At 36.8% G+C, this 16,102-nt stretch overlaps 1 protein-coding gene across 1 annotated transcript in view; it reads left to right on the top strand.

Moving 5' to 3' along the window:
• SENP7 (SUMO specific peptidase 7) overlaps positions 1 to 16,102 on the top strand; it is an 80,933-nt gene that overhangs the window by 26,158 nt on the left and 38,673 nt on the right. The window lies entirely within an intron of this gene.

Here is a 16,102-nt window from a genome sequence, read left to right as displayed (position 1 = left end):
TACAGTGCAGCAATGATTTCAGGAGTAGATTCCTTAAAGCCCCTTACCCATTTAGCCCATCCCCCCTCCCACAACCCCTCCATTAACCCTCTGTTTGTTCTCCATATTTAAGAATCTCTTATATTTTGTCCCCCTCCTTGTTTTTATATTATTTTTTGCTTTCCTTCTTTTATGTTCTTCTGTTTTGTATCTTAAAGTCCTCATATGAGTGAAGTCATATGATGAGATACATACTTTCATGTTTTCTGGTTACTAATTAGCACCTTTTTGTTCTGGGTTAAGGAAGTCTTTTTGGCATTTCTTATAAAGCTGGTCTAGTTGTGATGACCTCCTTTACCTTTTGCTTGTATCAAAAAGTTTCTATCTCTCCTTCAATTATGAAAGACAGCTTTGCCAGTTTTATTCTTGTTTTGGTAAAGCAGTTTTTAAAAACGATTATTTATTTTTAAGTAATCTCTATCTCAGTGTGAGGGTTGAACTCATGACCCCCTGAGATCAAGAGTTGTATGCTCTACTGACTATACCAGCCAGGCACCCGTGTTTCAGCACTTTGAATATATAATGCCACTTCCCTCTGGCCTGCAAAACTTCTGCAGAAAAATCTGCTCATGATCTTAAAGGAGGGAGTTTTCTTGTACATAACAAGTTGTTTTTCTCTTGTTGCTTTTTAGATTCTCCTTGAGTTTAACTTTTTACAATTTAATTTTTTTTAAATTTTTAATGTTTTATTTATTTCTGAGAGAGAGAGAGACAGACAGACAGACAAACATGCGTGAGCAGGGGAGAGTCAGAGAGAGAGGGAGACACAGAATTGGAAACAGGCTCCAGGCTCTGAGCTGGGTGTCAGCACAGAACCCGGATGCTTGGCTCAAACCCAGGAACCGTGAGTTCATGACCTGAGCTGAAGTTGGACGGGTAACTGACTGATCCACCCAGGTGCCCTAACCTTTTACAATTTAATTATAGTCTGTCGTGGTGTACATCTCTTTGGATTCATCTAATTGGAACTTGTTGAGCTTCCTTTCTCAGGTTAAGGAAGTTTTCAGCCCTTATTCAAATAATTTTTTGCCATTTTCTCTCTCTTCCTTCTGGGACCCCTATAATGTGAATATTGTTCAACTTGATGTTATTCCTTAAAACTCTTAATATATCTTCTCTCCTTTTCATTTCTTTTTGGTCCTCTGCTTGGGTGAGTTCTAGTGCTCTGTCTTTGAGTTTGCTGATCGTCCGCTTCATCTGGTCTACTGTTGAATCTCTCTATTGAATTTTTGAGTTCTCTTATTGTTTTCTTCAGCTCTGTGATTTCTGTTTGGTACTTGTATATTCTCTTTGTTGAAATGTTCACTTTGTCCTTGCATTCTTCTCTTGATGTTTGTTAGCATGTTTATTACTGATATTTTGAACCATTTATCAGGTTAAGTCATTTATTTCCATTTCATTAAGGTCTATTTCTGAGATTTTATTTTGTTCTTTTGTTTGGAACATATTCCTTTTCTTCATTTTCCTTCACTCTCTGGTTGGTTTCTGTGCATTAGATGAAACAACCACTTCTCCCAGTCTTGAAGATACGATCTTGTGTAGGACCCCTGAGCATATATCCCACAGGCCACCACAGCCAGTGGTCAAGGGACGTCTCCTAGGTAGCAGCTGCAGAAACTGGGGTGTTCGACTGGTGCATAGGCTCCTTTTCAGGAGATAGTGGCAATCTGGAGTAAAGCAGAGGGACAACACAAAGATGGCGTCTGTGCCTCCGTGGTCTCTGGAGAGAATGGTAGTTTGTTTCTAGATGCATGTTAAATTAGAAGCCTGTCCTCAGGCAGCCGCTTTTAAAATAAACAGGGGCGCCTGGGTGGCTCAGTCAGTTAAGCATCCGACTTCGGCTCAGGTCATGATCTCATGGTTCGAGGATTTGAGCCCCGCGTCGGGCTCTGTGCTAACAGTTCAGAGCCTGGAACCTGCTTCGGATTCTGTGTCTCCCTCTCTCTCTGGCCCTCCCCTGCTCACACTGTCTCTCTCTCTCAGAAATAAATAAAACATTAAAAAAAATTAAAAAAAAAACAATTAGACCTCTTTCTGGGTGTGTTTTAGTTTGCTACCTCTGTGCTGGGTCCTGGAGTGTGAGCTGTGATGAGTCTACATGAACCTTTTCAGAACTGTCAGTTTGCTATAGTCTTGTGAGTCTCATGGATGCAAGCCTCATTGGCTTTCGAAGCTAGATGTTTTGGTTGCCTGTCTCCTTGGTGATAATCTTAAAGGTTGCGGTGCCAGATGTCAGGTTCAAATCCTTTGCACCTTAGGCAGAAGCTGGGAGTTGTCAGTTTCCTCCTGGTTGTGTTCCGGAGGTGGCATTTATAGCAAGATTACCTCAGCTTCTCCTACATGTTTCAGTGTTATTTTTTCATTCCCATGATATTAAGAGAGGGTGGCTCAGCTAATTTCTGGATTTTTTTTCAGAGGGAATTGTTCTGTATGTAGCTGTAGATTTGATGTGTTTGTGGAAAGAAGTGATTTCAGGAGCCTCCTACATTGTTATCTTGACCTGGAACCATCCTTGTAGATTATTATTAGTTGAAGTCCACAGTTTACATTAGCATTCACGTTTTGTCTAGGATATTCTGAATTTTGACAAGGGTATAATGACATGTATCTACCTTTATAATGTAATACAGAATAATTTCACTGTTATAAAAATCATTTGTGCTCTCCTTATCTTTTTAGTATCTCCATAGTTTTGCTTTTTCTATAATGTCATATGGAACCATATAGCCTTTCAGATTATCTCCTGTCACTTAGCAATATGCTTTTACAGTCATTCCTTTTTTTTTTTTTTCGGCTTGATATCTTGTTTCTTTAAAGAAAGAATTTTTTACAAAAGACTATTAAACATTTTTTTAAATGTAGAGTCCGATGTGGAGTCCAAACCCACAAACTGTGAGATCATGCCCTGATCCAAAATCAAGAGTCGGACGCTTAACCGACTGAGCCACCCAGGTCCTCCCAAAGGACCTAAAAAGACTATTTTTTAGAGTAGCTTTAGGTTTGCAGCAAAATTGAGCAGAAGGTACAGATATTTCCCGTATGTCCCTTGTCCCCACACATGCACAGCCTTCCCCACTGTCATTTGTTTTTATTGCTGAATAATATTCCATTAACTGGACGTACCACAGTTTGTTCATCATCTGTCAAAAGACATCTTGTTGCTTCCAAGTTTTGGCAGTTGTGAATAAAACCACTGTAAACATTCATGTGCAGGTTTTTGTGTGGATGTAATTTTCTAACTTATTTTGCTAAATACCAAGGATTGCAGTTTCTGGATTCTGTGTTAAGGGTATGTGTAGTTTTATTAGGAACTGCTAAACTGTCTTTCAAAATGGTGTAGCATTTGCATTCCCACTAGCAATTAGTAGGATTTATGAAGCTCTACATTTTAGTTGATATTTGGTATTGTCAGTGTCTTTGGTTTTAGTCATTCTAATAGGCGTATAGTGGTATCTCATTTTAACTTGCAGTTCTCTGATAACATATTTTCTTAAGCTTCTTTATATATATGTGTGTGTGTGTGTATGTCTTCTTTGGTGAGGTATGTCTTAATATCTTTGGCTCTTTTTAAAATTGGGTTGTTTTCTTATTTTGGAGTTTTATGATTTGTATATTTTGGATACCAGTCTTTTATCAGATATGTGTTTTGTAAAGATTTTTTTCCCTAGTCTTTGTGTTATTTTTTCATTCTTTTAATCATCTTTAAAAGTACTAATTTTAGTGAGGTCCAGATTATCAGTTTTTTTCTTCATTGATAATGCTTTAGTTATTATACCTAAGAAGTTTGCCTAACTCAGGATCACTTACATTCTCTCCAATGTTAGCATTTAGAAGTTTCATAGTTTTGACTTTTATCTTTAGATTGCTGATCCATTTTGCATTAATTTTTGTTAAATATGTAAGATTTATGTCTCAATTTTTTCATACATGTATATCAGCACTATTTGCTGAAAATACTAGCCTTTCTCTATTGAACTGCCATTGTTCCTTTGCCATAGATCAGTTGGTTACATTGTATGGATCTATTTCTCATCTATTTTGTTCTATTGATCTATTTGTCTGTTCTTTTGTCAATGCCATGCTGTCTTGGTTACTGTAGCTTTATGGTAAGTCTTGAACTTGAGAGTATAAGTTTTCTGAGTTTTTCTTCAGTATTGTGTTGGCTATTCTAGGTCTTTGGCTTTCTATTTAAAATTAGAATAGCTTTGTCAATATCCACCAAATAACTTGCTGGGATATTGATTTGTGTTGACTTTATAGATCAAGTTGGGAAGACATCATTGCAATATTGGGTCTACCTATCCATGTACATGAAATATTTCTCTATTAGGTCTTCAGGACCCTTTAACACAGCTTTGTGGTTTCTGTCATACAGGTTTTATAAGTATTTTATTAGATTTGTTTATAAGTATTTACTTTTTTCTTTGCTAATATAGAGAGTATTGCTTTTAATTTCAAATTCCAATGTTAATTACTTTTTAAATCTATTTATTTATTTTTTAATTTTTTTAAATGTTTTTTAAAAATTTATTTCCTTTTTTTAAATATTTTTTATTTATTTCTAGGAGAGAGAGAGAGAGACAGCGTGAGCAGGGGAGGGTCAGAGAGAGAGGGAGCCACAGACTGAAACAGGCTCCAGGCTCTGAGCTGGCAGTCAGCACAGAGCCCGACGCGGGGCTCGAATCCACGAACCGCCAGATCATGACCTAAGCGAAAGTCGGACGCTCAACCGACTAAGCCACCCAGGCGCCCCTTAAAATTTATTTCTGAGAGAGAGAGACAGCATGAGCAAGGGAAGGTCAGAGAGAGAGGGAGACACAGAATTTGAAGCAGGCTCCAGGCTCTGAGCTAGCTGTCAGCACAGAGCCCGATGCAGGTATTGAACCCACAAATTGTGAGATAATGACCTGACCCAAAGTCGGATGCTTAACCAACTGAGTCACCCAGGCATCCCTAATTACTTTTTAGAGAACAAAGTTATTTTGTTTCTTGCACCATTACTATAATGACTTCTCATTAAAGAAGTTTTGTTTGTTTGTTTTTGTTTTAATTTTTTTGCAGTTTCTTTCTTTCTTTTTCTTCCTTCCTTCCTTCCTTTTCTTTATTTTATTACTATTTTTCAAATTTACATCCAAGTTAATTAACATAGTGCAACAATGATTTCAGGAGTAGATTCCTTAATGCCCCTTAACCATTTATCCTATCCTCCCTCACACAACTCCTCCAGTAACCCTCTGTTTATTCTTCATATTCATGAGTCTCATATGTTTTGTCCTCCTCCCTGTTTTTGTATTATTTTTGCTTCCCTTCCCTTATGTTATTCTGTTTTGTATTTTAAAGTCTTCTTATGAGTGAAGTCATTTGATATTTGTCTTTCTCTGACTGACTAATTTTGCCTAGCATGATATCCTCTAGTTCCATCCACATAGTTGCAAATGGTAAGGTTTCATTCTTTTTGATTGCTGACTAATACTCCATTGTATGTATATATACCACATCTTCTTTATCCATTCATCCATCGATGGACATTTGGGCTCTTTCCATACTTTGGTGCAATTTTCTACATAGACAATTATGTCATCTTAAATAAAAGTTTTATTTCTCTCCCCAACCTGTCTACTTTTTTTCCCTTTCCTTTTCTTACAACATTGCCTAGGACTTCTTGTGTGAGGCTAAATAGTAGTGTTGACAGGGTACATCCTTGCTTTGTGTTTGATCCTTGTGTGGAAGCATCTGGTTTCTCAGCCATAAGTATATTTTCTGTAAGTTTATTGCAATTTTCTTTATTAGACTGAGAACATTCCCCTCTATTCCCACTTTGCTGAGAATTTTCTTTTTTCTTTTTTTAAATTTTATTTGAGAGAGAGAGAGAAGGGAAGTGGAGAAGAGGAGCAGAGGGAGAGAGACCAAGAGAGAGAATCTCAAGCAGGCTCAGCACGGAGCCTGATGTGGGGCTTGATCCCATGACCCTAGCGCCATGACCTGTGCCAAAATCAAGAGATGGACACTCAACCAAGTGAGCCATCCAGCTGCCCTGAGAGTTTCATTAAAAAATGGTAAATGGTGTTTGGAATTTGACAGATGCTTTTTTCTGCATCTTTTGACATGATCATTGGCTCTTTCTTATTTAGCTTGTTGACATTAATGGATTTTCCAGTGTTTAACCAGTATTGTATATTTGAAATAAATCTCACTTGTTCATCATCTATAATTTTTTAAGCTTATTTATTTATTTTGAGAGAAAAAGAAAGAGAGAGAGAGAGAGAGAACAAGAGCAGGGGAGGAGCAGAGAGAGAGGGGGGCGGACAGAGGATCCAAAGCAAGCTCTATGCCGATAGCAGAGAGCCCAGTGTGGAGCTCGAACTCAGAAGCCATGAGATCATGACCCAAACCAAAGTCAGATGCTTAACCAACTGAGCCACCCAGGTGCCCTTATGTATAATTCTCTTTATACATTGTTGAATTTGATTCTTTTGAGATTTTTATATCTGTTTGTTAGAGGGATTGTGTAGCTTCACTCTCTTATAATGTATTTTTCTGATTTTGGCCTTGAGGTAATGCTGTCCTCAGAATGACCTTCGAAGTGTTCCTCTGCTTTTGTTTTTTGCAAGAAATTGTTAAGAATTTGTATAAATGGTTTCCTTATATATTTGGTAGAATTCACCAGTGAACCAATCTGGGCCCAGTGCTTTCTGTTTTTGAAGGTATTAAATATTGATTCAATTTCTTTAACAGATATTAAACAGTTCAGATTATGCATTTCTTATTGTGCAAGTTTTGGTAAATTGTATTTTTAAAGATACGGGCCCATTTTATCTAGTTTATCAAATATGTGGGAGTAGAGTTGTGTCTAGCATTTCTTTATCATTTTTTATATAGTGTCCATGGGATTAGTAATGATCACCTTTCCTTCATTTCTGATATTAGTAATTAGAGCTTATCTTTTTATCTTAGTTAACCTGGGTAGAAGTTTGTTAATTTTATTCATTTTTAAAGAAGCAACTTGAAGTTTTATTAATTTTCTCTATTGATTTCTTGTTTTTGATTTTATTGATTTATGCCCTATTTTTTTTTTAACAGTTTCATCTCCTTACTTTTAAATTAATTTGTCTTCATTTTTTAGTTTCCAAAGCTGGAAGTTTAGATTATTGATTTTAGAATTGTCTCTTTTTTTTAGCAGATGCATTCAGTGCTTTAAGTTCCCCTCTCAGCATATGAGCTTGAGAAGAATGTGTATTCTTCTGTTTTTAGATGAAGTGTTCTATAAATGTTAATGGGATACAGTTGATTAATGGTGTTTTTCAGCTTAACTCTGTACTTACTGATTTTCTGTCTGCTGGATCTGTTTCTGAATGAGGGGAATTGAAGCTGTAATTGTTGATTCTTTTATTTGTCCTTATATTTCTATCGGTTTTGCCTTATGTATTTTGGTGCTCTGTTGTTGAGTATATATACATTAAAGATGGTTATATCTTCTTGGAGAATTGACCCTTTTTTATCGTTACGTGGTATTTCTTTTTATCCCTATATCTCCCAAATTTGGTATTTTACTTTCTCTGAAGTTTGTTGAGTCTGAAATTAGTATTTGTACTCTAGCTTTCTTTTGATCTCTGTTAGAATGGTATATCTTTATTCCTTTGCTTTTCATCTACTTATGTCTTTATATTTAAGGTGAGTGTATTGTGCACAATGTATAGTCGGGTCTTTTTCTTTTTCTTTTTTTTGGATTGATCTTTGAATATTTAACTACCTTTCTGTCCTGGTATAAACCCTAATTGTATGTATTGCATTATACTTTTTATGTATTGCTTGTTTTGATCTATTGATTTTGTTGTTGTTGTTAAGTCTTTTAGTCTATGCTTATTACAGATATTGGTCTTGAGTTTTCTCTTCTTGTACTGCCACTCTATGGACTTAGTTATCAGTGTAATTGCTTGCCTTATAGAATGAATTGGGAATTGTTCCCTTCTCTTCTAGTTGATAGAATAGAGTGTTTAGAATTCATTTTATTTCTTACTTAAATGTTTGTATGAATTGCTAGGAAAACTCTCAGCATCTATAGGAGCTAAGAGTTAGTGGGAGGGAGGGTGGCAGCTATGTTTATAAAAGGATAGCAGAAAGGATGTATGTAACACAGCTGTTCTATATCTTGACTTTGGTTGCAGTCACAGAGGTGTGCACATATAAAAGTGCACTGAACTAAATATGCATGCACACACAAATGTGTGTGAAATCTGGGGTGCCTGAGTGACTCAGTCAATTAAGTGCCCAACTGTTGATTTTGGCTTGGGTCATGGTCTCATGATTTGTTGGATTGAGCCCTGCATTGGGCTCTCCTGCTGGCATGGAGCCTGCCTGGTACTCTCACTCTTCCCCTCTCTCTCTGCCCCCAATCCATTCATTCATACTCTCTCAAAGTAAATAAATAAACAATTTAAAAAATATTAAAAAAATAAAAGATGAAATCTTGATAAGGTCAAGATTGTATCAATGTTAATTTCCTGGTTATATATTTTTCTGTAGTTATGCAAGGTGTTTGGGGAAAACATTGGGGAAAGTGGTTGAAGAATTTACAGAATTCCCCAGACATTATCCCATAATTCATCCAGTGGTTCAATAGTTATTGGTTAGCAAATAGTTTCAGCTTATGGTTTTTGTTAAGTGTTTTCAGTGTTGGCATTACGTGTTTCTTACTTTGGAAACTGGGTAAAGGATCAATAGATTTGAAATTCTGATTTAAAGTTACATGAGCATTCATGAGAAGGGAAAGAAAAATAAGCTAAAAACAGTCAGAAAGGCAAACCATAGTCCTGAAACCAGTACTACACTATATGTTAACTAATTTTAATTTAAATAAATAAATTTTAAAAATCTGTTGGGATGCCTGGATGGCTCAGTTGGTTAAGCCCCTGACTCTTGATTATGGGTCAGGTCATGATCTCATGGTTCATGAGTTTGAGTCCTGCATGCAGCTCTGTACTGCATCCAAACTCTGTCTGGAGCCTGTTTGGGATTCTCTGTCTTCCTCTCTCTCTGCTCCTCTCTTACACTATCAAAATAAATAAACTTAAAAAATCTATTAAAAAAAGTTAAATTCAGACTAATAATCTCAATTGATTAGAAAGTCATCATACATTTTTATTACAATAAGCTGTGACAGTGGTAAGTAGTTGTGAACAAAGTCAGTATTTTCCTCAGGATACAACTTTATTTCCTTTTTAGTATCTATGAAAGCACTCAGTTGAGGTTGTGAACCCCACACCACGAAGAATGCATATAGAGTTGATTTTGTTCAAGAAAATTTTTAGTCAGGGTATTATGGAGTTTTTATTTTAATTAGCATAATATTTTATTTTGGCATTTTTGTCAGAAGGAAAGCCTCAAAAGTAGGTAACTGAATGCTTTGATCTTGTTTGTAAACAAAGTCTTTTATTTTTCCAAAAGCTTTTTTCATATTTAAACATACCATGTTAACTTTCCTAGTGTGGTCAGGTAGCTTTCAGAATATTTATGTGAATAAATTCCCATTCATAATCAATTTGTAGGAGAATTCTTTGTTATCTATCTGATTTTTATTTTTCAGAGCTAGTGTATAATAGTTTCACAGACTAAAAAAACCAAATCATAAATGTGAAAAATACAAATTATTAACTGAGTCTGTAATTCTTGCCTAATTTTTAAGAAGAAAATATATAAATATTTTAGTGTGACAATATCTGTAAGAAACAATTGATCAAAGTCTAAGTGAATTTTGTTTTTGTTTGATAATATTTCCAGATATACTTCAGGTTACCCTTGTATGTGATAGGTTTCAAGAATTTGGAGTTAATGACATTTTAATCAATTTCCCTCCTATTAAAGCTATCTCCAGGTTGTCTCCATGAGTTCGTCTTATTTTGGTCATAATTTAAAACTTATTATTATTTTTTGCCCCTTTTTGGTGGGAGTAATGGTTTTTCCCCCCTGTATAGACTATGAGGCTCAAAGCCTAAAACTTTTCATCATTTTGCACAGAGGCAAGCCTTATTACAATATGATTAATGTAGTACAAAAAATTCAGTGACATAAAATGTGAAGGTTGCATCTTACTGTGAGATTAGTGGAACAATTGCAAGTACCTAATTGGCCAGTAGTTTTAAGAGTTGAAGCCCTTGAGCCAAATCATTCCCAGTCCTGATTGTAGTTTTGATGTAAACAGATAATATAATTCATTGTGAGAAGTGTTATCAATAATAGAGATATATAAAACTTATAATGGTATTGTAGAAGAGATTGATTCACTCTGCTAGAGGGTGAGGAAGGTTTCTTGATGGTACTAGAATGGGGCTTAATGGACAAAGAGGATTAGGGACGGCAAAGCATATTCTAGTAAAAGGAAACATGTTGAAGGATGAAACTGCATGGCTTTTTGAGGGAATTACAAGTAGTTTAGTTTGGTCAGAATAGAAGATACATGGGAAACAGAAGTGAGAAATGAAAACACAACTCCCCCCCCCCCCCCCCCCCNCCTTGCAGAGCTCGCAGACACATTTGGAAACAACTTGCTCAAGCCAAGTGCTTTCTAGCTCCCTACGCTCTTTCCCCACTCAGTGCCTCCCCCCCCCCCCCCCCCCCCTTTAGGTCATCAGGATAGAAATTTAAGTGAGAATGATAACAGATTTACATTTTTTAAAGATTTAACTTTCATGATGGAGTAGATGTTAGATTAGGGGGGGTAAGAGACCATTGACAGGGAATCTCATTAGGTTAACATTGTAAGAGTCCAGGTCACAAATAAGAGGCAGAACTAAGACAGTGGTAATGAAAATGGAGAGAAGATTTGGTTTTAATCTTGTTATATTGATACATTTTCATTTTGTAGAGGAATGAGATTGACAGATATTTGTTTAGGTTGATATCTTGATTGGGGATTTCTGAGAATTTGTATAATTTAGAATTAAAGCATCGGAAGAAACGTCGGCTTTTATGGGGATCAGACTTGGGTTCACTGGTCAAACCTCACTTTCCTTTGATTAAAGTTATGTTTTATTCCATGCAGGAGATAACATAATGAGATAACATAATGCTTGGAAAATTAAAAAGCGTGTTTATTGAGGGCTGTCATTGTTCAAGACAGTGTTTTGTTTTTCATTACTTAAAATATTTTTTCTTTTGTTAAGTGACTTCTTTTGTTTGTACAAGTGAAAATGAATTGATTTACCTTTTTAATTAATTTTTTAGTTTTTATTTAAATTATGGTTAGTTAACATATAGTGTAATACTGGTTTTAGGAATAGAATTTTGTGTTTCATAACAGATAGCACCCAGTGCTCATCATATGTGCCCTTCCTTTTTTTTAATTTTTAAAAATGTTTACTTATTTTTGAGAGAGAGGGAGAGAGTGAGTGAGAGTGCATAAGCAGGGGAGGGGCAGAGAGAAAGGGGGACACAGCATCTGAAGCAGACTCCAGGCTCTGAGCTGTCAGCACACAGCCCAATGCAGGGCTCTAAAACACAAACAGTGAAATCATGACCTGAGCTGAAGTTGGATGCTCAACTGACTGAGCCACCCAGGTACCCCTCACGTGCCCATCTTAACACATATCACCCATTTAGCCCATGCCCTGCCTATTCCCTTCCAGAAATGCTGTTTGTCCTCTGTAGTTAAGAGTCTCCTATGGTTTCTCTGCCTGCTTCTCTTTTTTTTTTTTTTTTTTACTGCTTCCTCTATATATACTGATCTATTTTGTTTCTTAAATTCCACATATATGTGAAAAGATACGGCATTTGCCTTTTGCTGACTTATTTCACTTAGCATAATATACTCTAGCTCCATCCACATCATTGCAAATGGCAAGATTTCATTCCTTTCTATGGCAGAATAATATTCCATTGTGTGTGTGTGTGTACACAAATGTGTACACACACATATATATACATAACACACATGCATACACACACACATATATATACACATACACATACATACACACCACATCTTCTTTATTCAGTCATCAGGTGATAGACATTTGGGCTCTTTCCATAGTTTGGCCATTGTTGATAGTGCCGCTGTAAACATTGGGGTGCATGTTCCCCTTCAAATTGGTATTTTTGTGTCAGTTGGGTAAATACCTAGTAGTGCAATTGCTGGGTCATAGAGTAGTTCTATTTTTAACTTTGAGGAAACTCCATGCTGTTTTCCAGAGTGGATGCACCAGTTTACATTCCCATCAACAGTGTAAGAGATTCCCTTTTCTGTGCATCCTTGCGAACATCTGTTGTTTCCTGTATTGCTAATTTTAGCCATTCTGACAGGTGTGAGGTAGTATCTCATTGTGGTTTTGGTTTGTATTTCACTGATGATGAATGATGTTGAGCATATTTTCACATGTCTGTTACTCATCTGGAAGTCTTCCTTGGAAAAATGTCTACTCATGTTGTCTCCCCCTTAAAAATTTTTTTTTTACATTTATTTATTTTTGAGAGACGGAGTGAGACCTAGTGTGAGCGGAGCAGGGGCAGAGAGAGAAGAAGAAATAGAATTTGAAGCAGACTCCAGGCTCTGAGCAGTACTGAGCTTAACATGGGGCTCGAACCCATGAACCATGAGATCATGACCTGAGCTGAAGTTGGATGTTTAACTGACTGAGCCACCCAGGCACCCCCTTCTCTCCCTTTCTTCCCTGGATTATTTGTTTTTTGGGTGTTGAGTTTGATAAGTTCTTTATAGATTTTGGATACTAACCGTTTATCTGATATGTCATTTGCAAATATCTTCTCCAATTCTATAGGTTGCCTTTTAGTTTTGTTATGTTTCTTTCATTGTGCAGAAGCTTTTTATCTTGATGAAGTCCCAATAGTCCATTTTTGCTTTCATTTTCCTTGCCTCTGGCAACGTGTCTAGTAAGAAGTTGCTATAGCTGATGTCAAAGAGGTTGCTACCTGTGTTCTCCAGGATTTTGATGGTTTCCTGTCTTGGATTTAGGTCTTTCATCCATTTTGAATTTATTTATTATTATTATTTTTAATGTTTATTTATTTTTGAGAGAGAAAGAGAGCGAGAGAGAGACAGACAGACAGATAGATAGACCAACTGAGCAGGGGAGAGGCAGAGAGACAGGAGGGCAGAGAGAGAGGGAGACAGAGGATCCAAAGCAGGCTTTGTGCTGATAGCAGAGAGCCTAATGAGGGGCTCAAACTCACAAACTGTGAAATCATGACCTGAGCTGAGCTTGGACACTGGACAAACTGAGCCACCTAGGCACCCCTTGAATTTATTTTTGTGTGTAGTGTAAGAAAGTGGTTTAGTTTCATTCTGCATGTTGCTGTCTGGTTTTCCCAGCAACATTTGTTGAAGAGTCTGGCTTTTTTCCATTGTATATTCTTTCCTGTTTTGTCGAAACATTGTTTCTTATCTTTTAAAAATTTATTTTAAATTGTGGAAAAATAACAAAATTTATCATTTTAACCATTTTTTAAAAGTTTATTTATTTATTTTGAGAGAGAAAGACAGACAGCACCAGTGGTGGAGAGGCAGTGAGAGAGAGAGAGAGAGAAGGAGAGAGAGAATCCCAATCAGGCTCCATGTTGTCAGTGCAGAGCCTGATGTGAGGCTCAAACTCATGAACTGTGAGACTATGACCTGAGCCGAAATCAAGAATTGGATGCTTAACTGACTGAGCCACCCTGGTGTCCCATTTTAACCACATTTCTATTCATTCATTTCTTCCTTCCTTCCTTCCTTCCTTCCTTCCTTCCTTCCTTCCTTCCTTCCTTCCTTCATTAATGAGAGCATGCAAGTGAGTGAGGGGCAGAGAGAGAGGGAGAGAAAGAGACTCCCATCAGGTGCAGAGAGAGAGGGAGAGAGTGTGGAGACTGGAGCGGGACTCGAACTCACCTGATGCAGGGTTGAGCGCACAAACTGTGAGATCATGACTCCAGTTGAAGTTAGATGCTTAACCAACTGAGCCACCCAGGCGCCCCCATCTCCCATTTTAACCCTTCTTAAGCGTATGATTCAGTAGCATGTAGTATATTCACATTGTTATGCAACATTACCACCATTCATTTCCAGAACTCTTTGTATCTTGCAAAAATAAAGCCCTCTACCTATTAAATGATGCTTCTCTATTTCCCCCTCTCCCTGCCCATGGCAACCACCGTTCTACTTTCTATCTTCATGAATTTGACTACTTTAAATACTTCATATAACTTGGATCATACAGAATATGTTGTTTTGTTACTGACTTATTTCACTTAGCATAATGTCATTGTGTGGGGGAAAAACCTAGTCTTCCTCCCATGTTTCTCCTTTACTTTTACACTACTATCATATTTACAATACTTTTGATACCAAATGTATGTGGGTTTCCCCCACCCAGCAATCCTCTGTGACACCGACTGTGTATCCTACAATATAATTCTATTCTGACACTACTTGGAAATAGTGTCAGATCCCACAAGTTAAGAGCTCAGTCACATAAGACTGCTCCCACACCACTTCAGATGCCAGTCACAAGCCAGTCACCTGTGCTTGTGATGAACTGGTTATAAATCTGAGGTTCTACAGCTCCCCCCACCGCACCACAGGTTCAATTAATTTATGCTAGAGCTACTAAGAGAACCTAGGGAAACACTTAAATTTATCAGTTTATTAAAGGATCATCAAACAGCCAGATGAAGAGCTACAAAGGGTGAGGCCTGGGAGGGTCTCCAATGCAGAAGCTTCTGTCCTTCTGTCCTTGTGGACTTCGGGTATGTGGTATGTGGTATGTGAATGTGAATGTGTTCACCAACCTGAAAGTGTTCTGAACTCCATACTGTTGGGATTTTTATGGAAGTTTCCTCAGGTAGTTATAAGTTATTAAGTCTATTTTCAGCCCTTTTCCCTTCTCTAGAGAATAGAGGGTAGAGCTGAAAATTCCATGCTTCTAATTATGGCTTAGTCTTTCTGGTGACCAGCTCTCATCCAAGAGCCTTCAGGAACCCATCCAGAGTCTCCTCATGAGTACAAAAACACTCCTATCACTCAGGAAATTACAAGGATTTCAGGAGCACTGTGTTAGGAATTGGGATCATAGACCAAATAATATAACAAAAGATGCTCCTATCACCCAGGAAATTACAAGGGTTTCAGGAACTTTATGCCAGGAACTGGAGGTAGAAACCAATATATATATATATGTTTTTTGTTCTTTCACAATCATTGAGAGCCATTCATGTTACAGCATGTGTCAGTTTCTTTTTTAAGACTGAAAAACATTTCATTGTATATACTTCATTTTGTTTATCCATTTACTGATTGATGGGACATTTGAATGCGGTCTTTTAGCTGTTGTGAACAATGGTGCTATAAACACAGGTGTACAAATCTTTAAGGAAAACTTATTTTTTAAATTTTTAAATAAGTTTATTTACTTATTTTGAGAGAGACAGAGACAGCACGAGTAGGGGAGAGGCAAAGAGAGAGAGGGAGAGAGAGAATCCCAAGCAGGCTCCATGCTGCCAGCTTGGAGCCTGATGTGGGTCTTGAACTCATGAAACCGCGAGATCATGACCTGAGCTGAAACCAAGAGTTGGTCACTTAATCGACTGAGCCACCCAGGCACCCCAGGAAAACAATGGTTTAAACTTACTACATATATAGTCATCTTTACATCCTTGTGAGATAGCTATTATTACTTCCATTTTTTCAGGTAAGGTAACTTATGAAAGAAGATCAATAATTTGTCTGGACTGATACTGTTTTGTATTAAATAATTTTAACTATTGTATCTAGTTAGATTAAATATAAACCCTGTTAATAAGATGTCTCTTTCCTAAAATTTTCCACGCAGCAATTCATTGGAAACAGTTGTAATCCCTTTCAATGATTATAAATACAGTTACTTCCAAATCACAGACCCTATTTAACTTGTCATATAATAATTTTTCTTATTTTCTTTAAACTCAAAAATGTTATAATTATGTAAGCTTTAGAATCTCAAAATGTTGATTTCCTGACTTACCTGGGATTTTTAAATATCTTTCTTCCTTTTTTTTTTTTTTTGATAGACTTACATTTCTACACTAGCAAAAGAGCCAG

The sequence above is a fragment of the Hyaena hyaena genome, unplaced genomic scaffold, assembly GCF_003009895.1.
Source record: "Hyaena hyaena isolate Hyena2069 unplaced genomic scaffold, ASM300989v1 scaffold_1095, whole genome shotgun sequence".
NCBI classification, from domain to species: domain Eukaryota; kingdom Metazoa; phylum Chordata; class Mammalia; order Carnivora; family Hyaenidae; genus Hyaena; species Hyaena hyaena.
Note: the sequence above shows the minus strand (reverse complement) of the source record. Positions and strands in the feature narration are given on the sequence as shown.